Below are 7,478 nucleotides of genomic sequence, written 5' to 3' on the forward strand. Positions count from 1 at the left end.
CATCATCCCATCAGTAGGGTAAACCCTCACCTCTGGGGAATGAGAATCCCTTCACAAATCTAAAGACTCTGTAAGTCGAGGAACCAGAAGGAGAACAACCCAATGAATTGGTCATTCAAGCAATGGAGGTAGACACAACAACGCACTCTTCAACAACACAAAGCGGCCCCCAAAAAGAAATATCTAAATGATCTTAAGGAAGACAAAAGAATTAAAGAAATTATGGTTAACATGAGAAAACTCTTGGAAGTGGAGGAGAAAAATAATCATCTGGGATCTGATGAATGCAAAATGCTTGACTTCTTTAGGGTATGGATCAAAGAAGACATCAAAGATATTCCATCTAACTAGCTCATCCACTTCAAGAACTTGTTTGGTAAGTCGAGTGTTCAAATAGTGAAACCAGGAGGGGAAGAAAAAGCCCAAAACACTAATAAGGAGGAAGGGGTCTTGGAAATCATGTTCCCAAACTGGGGAATGATGGAGAAAGGGAAAAGGGGAGAAAGACGATGAAGGAAGTAATTCATGAGGTGGGTGATTTTTTTCTTAATTATGGGTAGATGGGACCCCCAACGAACTATTTTTTGTTGGGTGTGGAGCATGATTATTTAGAGGTCTTTGTTTCAGCCGGACGTATACCCCAAGAAGTTTGTACACCCCTCCACACGGGGGGGTGCGGGGGGACTTGTGCCCCTTGTGGGGATTCCTGGGCAACACCCCCAAAGCTAAAAACAGATGTAAAATTGCCTTGTAAAAGTATAGTAATTTCTAGTCAATTTGGGCCATTCATTAGGTGGATGATCTGAAGATAGAACTTATGTTTGGTTTAGGGTTTTTTGCCATAGAAGGAAACCCCTCTCTTCGTATGAGGGAATTGTATTGAGGCTGTGGAATAGATGTGTATTCTCTGAGCGAGAAACAGAGAGGTGAGACTGTGAGAGAAAACAAAGGATATTACAGTGGATCTATTATAGGTTGTGTCTCTTCATTTTGCTGGATAATAGAAAGGAAGGACTGGCTGTTTGGGGTGGACGTAGCCCAATCTGGGTGAACCACATATATCTGTCTCTCTGGTTTTATGCATTTTCTGTGTTTATATTTATGCAATATTCTATGTGTTCCATTGCTTTTTAATATATAATTTTCTAACATTTTCCCCACACTATATCCCCTTCTCAATGAAAATAGTCTCATGGAAAATGCAGGGCTTAAATAGAAAAGGTAAGCTTCATTCAATGAAAAATCATATTAATAAGGTGAAACTAGACATTGTTCTAGTGCAAGAAACAATGATGATTGCAGGAAAACTCCAGGATATAAGCTAGATTTGTTGGAGGAAAAGTGAAGTTATGAAAATAGATGTGGATAATGCATCAAGAGGAATTGTGGTACTCTGGAACCCCAACTAGGTAGTCTACCAAGATTGGGTAAGATCAAGGCATAATCTTACTAGAAGACTCAAAGGTGTAGGTTCAAACTCTTGGATAGCCTTAACAATAGTATATGGCCCTTTGACCCCATATGCAAAAGAGAAATTTCTCCAAGAACTGGTGAATCTTCGATCTAGCCTCTCGGACCCTGCATGGATTATTGGTGGAGATTTCAATATGATTCACAATCTAGATGAGAAAAGGGTGGGGGGGTTCATAGACTAGATCCCATATGTGTGGCTTTCAATGAAACAATTGTTGAGCTCAAGCTTACAGATCTGGATACCAAAAATGGTCTACATAGTTGTAACAACAGAAGGGGTGGGCAGTTTCAAGTGGTTAGTCATCTGGATAGATTCCTTGTCTCAAAGGAATTTCTCCTGGGAGACCCCTTTCTTAACATTTCCATTTTTCCCTCTTTGGGATCAGATCATTGGTCGATCTGTATTGACTTGGAACTTCTCTCCCCTCCCAAAAACCGTCTATTTCAGTTTGAATTTTTCTAGCTATGTGACTGGGCATTTGTGGAGAAATAAAAAGAGTGGTGGGAATTTTCGGAGGTACCAAAAGGATCTAAAATGCAAACCTTCCAATGGAAGACCAAGGCCCTTAAACTTAAAATCAAGATTTGGAGTAGGGAATAATTTTGGGATATATTTAAAGCAAAGCATCAGCTAGAGGAAGTGATGAAAAAGATCTAGAACCAAATCAGTCAAGAAGGTTAATTAGAATCACTGGAGAAGGAAGAAGGGTATTTAGTTAATCAACTTGAAGAAAAACAGAAACAAGAGGAAGCTTTGTGGCATCAGAAATATTGAATTCAGTCGCTGAGAGAGGGCGAGAGAAATTCAAACTTCGTCCACTGGTCCATGATCAATCATCATGAGCATAATCACATTACCTCTCTATCCTCTAGAAACGGATATTGTCTTAAAAGCCACCAGGCCATGGAGCAAGAATTCATCTCCTTTTTCTAAAATATACTCTCATAGAATGTACTTGACTGCTTTGAAGAAATAGAAATGGTCACTCAGCGTATTCCTCGAATTGTGACTGCAGACCAAAATGAGGCTCTAATGCGCCCAATTTCAGTTGATGAGGTGGAAGTGGTTGTCAAAGAGATGACTAGAAATAAAGCCTTGAGACTAAATGGATTTACTTCATAATTCTTCAAGGTGTGCTAGTCCTTTTAAGGCTCTGACATAGTAGACCTAGTGGAGGAATCCCATCAACATCGCTAGGTATGGTATTGTTTGAATGCAACTTTTCTTACTCTTATTCCTAAGCCTAATGTTGCCAATGACCCTAGTGGTTTTTTCCCCATATTCTTTTATAACATTAATTATAAGATCCTATCTTTTGTTCTTTTTCATCACCTTAAGCCCATCCTACACCATATTATTAGCCTAGAGCAATTTGGTTTTGTGGAGGTGAGACAGATCTTAGATGGGATAGTATCCTCTCATGAATTTATTCATTCCCTTAGGAGCAGTAAGTTCCCTAGCATGTTGATGAACTTGGACCCATCTAAAGGTTATTACCGTCTTAATTGGAAATTCTTTATTTCTGTCTTAAGGGCTTTTGGGTTTGAAGAGGAATGGATCTGGTGGATACATTCCTTGATTTCCACCCCTTTATTTTCTATCCTCATTAATGACACTCCTACGGCTACTTTCAGATCCTATCATGGGGTCTTCCAGGATGACCCTATTTCCCCCTTCTTGAGAACCTTTTGTCTAAGAAACAGTGGCCCTCAATGAGATTCTAACATAATTTCAAGTGGATTCAGGTATGCTCCTTAATAAGGAAAAGGCTTATATTTATTTTTTCCACACTCTGAAACCAGTGCAATAAAACTTGGCACACATTCTGGATTCTTCTATTGACTCAATCCCTTTCGAATACCTGGTGATCCTTCTCATTACAAATCCTCCACAAATTTCTTGTTGGAAGGAAGTTTGCAACAAGCTCCTAAATCACTTGTCCAATTGGACCTTTCGTGTACTAAACCTTGTTGGATGAGCCACTCTTCTGAAATCAATATTGCAAGTTATCCATGTTTATTAACTATCAATCCTCCTAGCTCCCAAAGGCATATATAAAGAGTTGGTATCAATATGCTACAAATTATTATGGCAAGGAGATAATTTGGAAAAAAAATTGGTCCCTTGTGGCATGGGATAATCTCTGCCTCCCAAAGACTCATGGTGAACTAGGACTAAGGGAACCTGAATATCTGAATGGAGACATGGGTGCGAAGCTCTGGTGGAGATGGCTGCAAGGTGGCACTGAACAATGGAAGAAAATATGGAACCAAACTATGGGCAAGGTAGATCTCAAGCCTCCCTCCTGCATGACCCTTCCATGGCTACCGACACGACCATTCAGAACTTATCTTGTCGTAATAGTTTCCTTGTTCATGACCACTTCTTCTGGGAGATTAGGAATGGCTCTACTGCTCTCTTCTGGGAAGAATCCTGGAAAACGTTTCCATGCTTATATTTGAATGTCTCTCTACAAGGCCTGAAAGGAAGCCTGATCCTACTCAATAATAGGACATTTGCATACTTTTGATCAGAGACTCGCTCCCAATCACATTGGCATATTTGGAAATCAACCTGGGACTCAAAGGTAGTTGATCCTCTAGATCGCTAGAAGATCCTGACTCAAGCTTTTCGAGAAAGCATTATTCTCGTCTCCTTATATCCGGACAAGCTTCGCTATGGTTATAATTCATGGGACTCATTTTCTATTAAAGAGGCTTTTCTGCTCAAGATCAACGCTCAAGAAATTCAAGGAGGAGGTTTGTGGGAGAAAGTTTGGGGGTGGAAACTTTGGCCTAAATTTTCTCATTTCCTGTGGTTTTTGGGTCACAAAAGAATATCGACATGGGACCAGTTGATCAAGAAAGGCTTTATTGGGACATCCCAATTCCCAATGTGCAAAAAATAGGAGGACACCATTAATCATCTATTGAACACTTGCAAAATAGCGAATGAAGTATTGATAGAGGTGGGTAAGTTGTTTGGACCATTGGAATGGGACAAAAAGGATTTGCTTACAATGATCAATAACTAGAAGAGGGTACACTTCAAAAATTTGATAGTAAATAGTGCATGGATACTAGTCCTAGGATTTCTCCTTTGGAATACTTAGAACGAGCAGAACCATTTTATCTTTCATAATGTGACCCTGTCAAGTTCTTCCATATGGAAGATTGTCAAAGATAATCTCAGGGAATCTATCCGGGTAGAAAAATGGGATGAGGAGGACTGGAAAGAGGACCCACCTGAATATGGGATTCTCTCCTTGCTTAAATTGTCCCCTGACTAACCTTTGGGTCATCTCTTCCTCTGCGAGCTACTCTGATTCCATCACCTTCTAGATTCATTCTGCCCCCTTTGGGATTTGAAAAAATCAACTTTTATGGTTCCTCTAAAGGAAACCCATGTCCAATAGGATTTGTGGGTGTGATTCGTGACTACCAAGGCATCTACGCTGGCTATTGTGGTGTTACAAGCCATTTTGTCACATCTGGTCAATAGGCCTTCAAAAAGGATCATTCACATCTTTTAAACACTTTTTCATCCTCCCTACACAATGCCTTAAGTATGCCTATCTCATATCCCTAATTTTATGCCTTAAACTATCTCATTTCAGTCATTCTTAGGCCCAATGCACCTTGGCCCCTCTTTGGCCTATGTTCACCTACAGGTTGCCCTACTCTGGGCATACGTTGATCACCTATAGGTTTCCCTATGTTGGGGGTGCATTGAATTTAGAAATTCGGAAAAACAAAAAAAGAATCAAGAAGCTTCCAGGATTTATTGTAACTACCTTCCTTGGATAAAAGTCTTGAATCCTATCCCATCCTACCTTGTAGTTTTCATCCCTTATCCCTTGAACTCATCCTCCCATCAAGAGTGGATCTCAAGCCTAGATTGGTAAAAGGATAAGAATTCATGAACTACCTCCATCATCTATATATCTACAACCATCCATAGGCAAGGGGTTGGCTTTTGGAGATTGATTCCACCCTTATGTTGTCGCTGTGAGAGACATTATTCCATGGATTAGGGTGACTAGAGGTGCACTTTATGGCAAGGAAAGGACAAGTCAACCTGGAGGAGCTCTTCTACAAGATCAACACCTAGTTTGGGTTGTAACTCACTCCATTTCTATTAATGCAAAGGGTTATTTGTTTTCCTATATATATTATTATGATTTCATGTATTTCAATACCCTGTTGATATATTCAATAAAATTATTAGATGATGCTACACAGATCCTATAGACCATTGGCTCATGTTGTTTAATTGTACAGGTTCTAATTATAACGATCAAATCTAGGATTGGAGTGTACAAGCCAAGGAAGGAGCGAAGCATATGACAGATTCCAATTAGGCTTCATCCTGTTATCTATTTACTTCAATGAAAACATGATCTTCTTTGTCTTTCTATTGTTTTAGGTCAGTCCACCAGGCCTAGGGAAGATATTTCTATCCTTAGTCTAGATTCTGCATGACAAATTGGCGACCATAGTGGGGATCGGTGTATTCCCTTAGTGGTTTCTTTTTCCATTGTGCTTGTCTTACCCCTTCTTCATACCTTTACTGTCTCATTCAATGAAGAAAATACCTAGGAGGACCTTCAATGAGTTTCAATTGCAAGTTTTGTGTGAGAGCCTTGCATCCCCTTGACCAATGCACTCTCTAGTCTAGAGAAAGAGTGTTTCACCCCATCTTAGCCTTCTCTATGTCTGCATTGCAAAGAATTGGTGCCTCCTTTACAACTGCGGTGTCCCCTGTTCATGCAACAAATTGTTTTTGTCTTGATTTTCTCTTTGATCAACCTTCTTCTTGCTGCTCTTCCTTAAGTCTTTGAGTGTCTTGTGGTCTCTCTGAAGCCTCCATTTTGGCTTCTTTCATTTTTTAGTGCCTTTGGTAAGGATTTGCTTAGATTTTCATTTGTTCTTATGATTAGGTTGTTTTCAAATTGATTTCATTTGATCATTGAGTGCTTAGATAAATTGGTGTTTTAGTCATCGTTATGGAAAGTTTGTTTGAATCAATGATTAAACTTTTCATCTTAGTTTTCATCATTTTCAAAAATTAAATGGTTTGAAAAGAAAAATCTTTGCATTGGCAATAAGGTTTTTGTGTGTGCATCAACATTTGAACAGTTGCATTAAAAGGGAATTGTACTTTGCACATTGTTTGTTGCATATTGTTTGTGACATACTCTTTGTCCCTTCTCTTCCTTAGATAGATTTTTATTGAATGAGAAATATTTCATTTCCTCATGCTAGTTTTCACTTTAGGACATTTAGGTGAAATTCACGGTGACCCTCAAAACTGAAACTTAGTTTAAGACAAACATTAAAATTTATTGAATCAAACCAAGGAGAATTTGTAACATTAATGCAAACACTTAGAGGTGTAGGACAGAGATGTGTTTCGACGTCTTTAAACATAGGAGCTATCATTGTTTTCTAGCATTGTATCCTAGGGGTGAAATCCAGTTCCATGTACATAAGTGTATAGGATCATTCTCCACAGACCTTCGAGTATATTGGACAATGCTCCACACATGGAAAGTATATGGGAACACTCTCATCGAACGATTATGCATTAGTCAACATTTCTACGGACTACACTTCCACATACCATCGAGTATATTTTAGAAGTCCCATATATGCCAATATCCTTGCCATAGATAACCGATTTGGTCACCTTGTATACTGTGATACACCAAACACAACATTTTGGGAGAGTTCCTGAACATATGTTAAGTCCTTAATTAGCCAAGGTGTATATTACAGTTCATGGTTTCTTGGTAATCCTTTATGCCTAGATTACCCTCTTTTTGATTTATTTTTGTGTTAATTTCTAAAATTTACTATCCAACGTGGAAGAATAAGATCCCCCACTCAGTCATTCATGTAGAATGAAAAATAAGCCTCCTCTTCCACCTGGTCTTGTGAGTATTGAAGAGATCCCATAGGAAGAGCCTCGTCCTTCTACTCGTGTTTGTTGGAGTGGACTCCAT

This window comes from Pinus tabuliformis, chromosome 3_1 (genome assembly GCF_031772625.1).
Source record: "Pinus tabuliformis cultivar Carrire ecotype Pingquan chromosome 3_1, CPIR1, whole genome shotgun sequence".
Classification (NCBI taxonomy): domain Eukaryota; kingdom Viridiplantae; phylum Streptophyta; class Pinopsida; order Pinales; family Pinaceae; genus Pinus; species Pinus tabuliformis.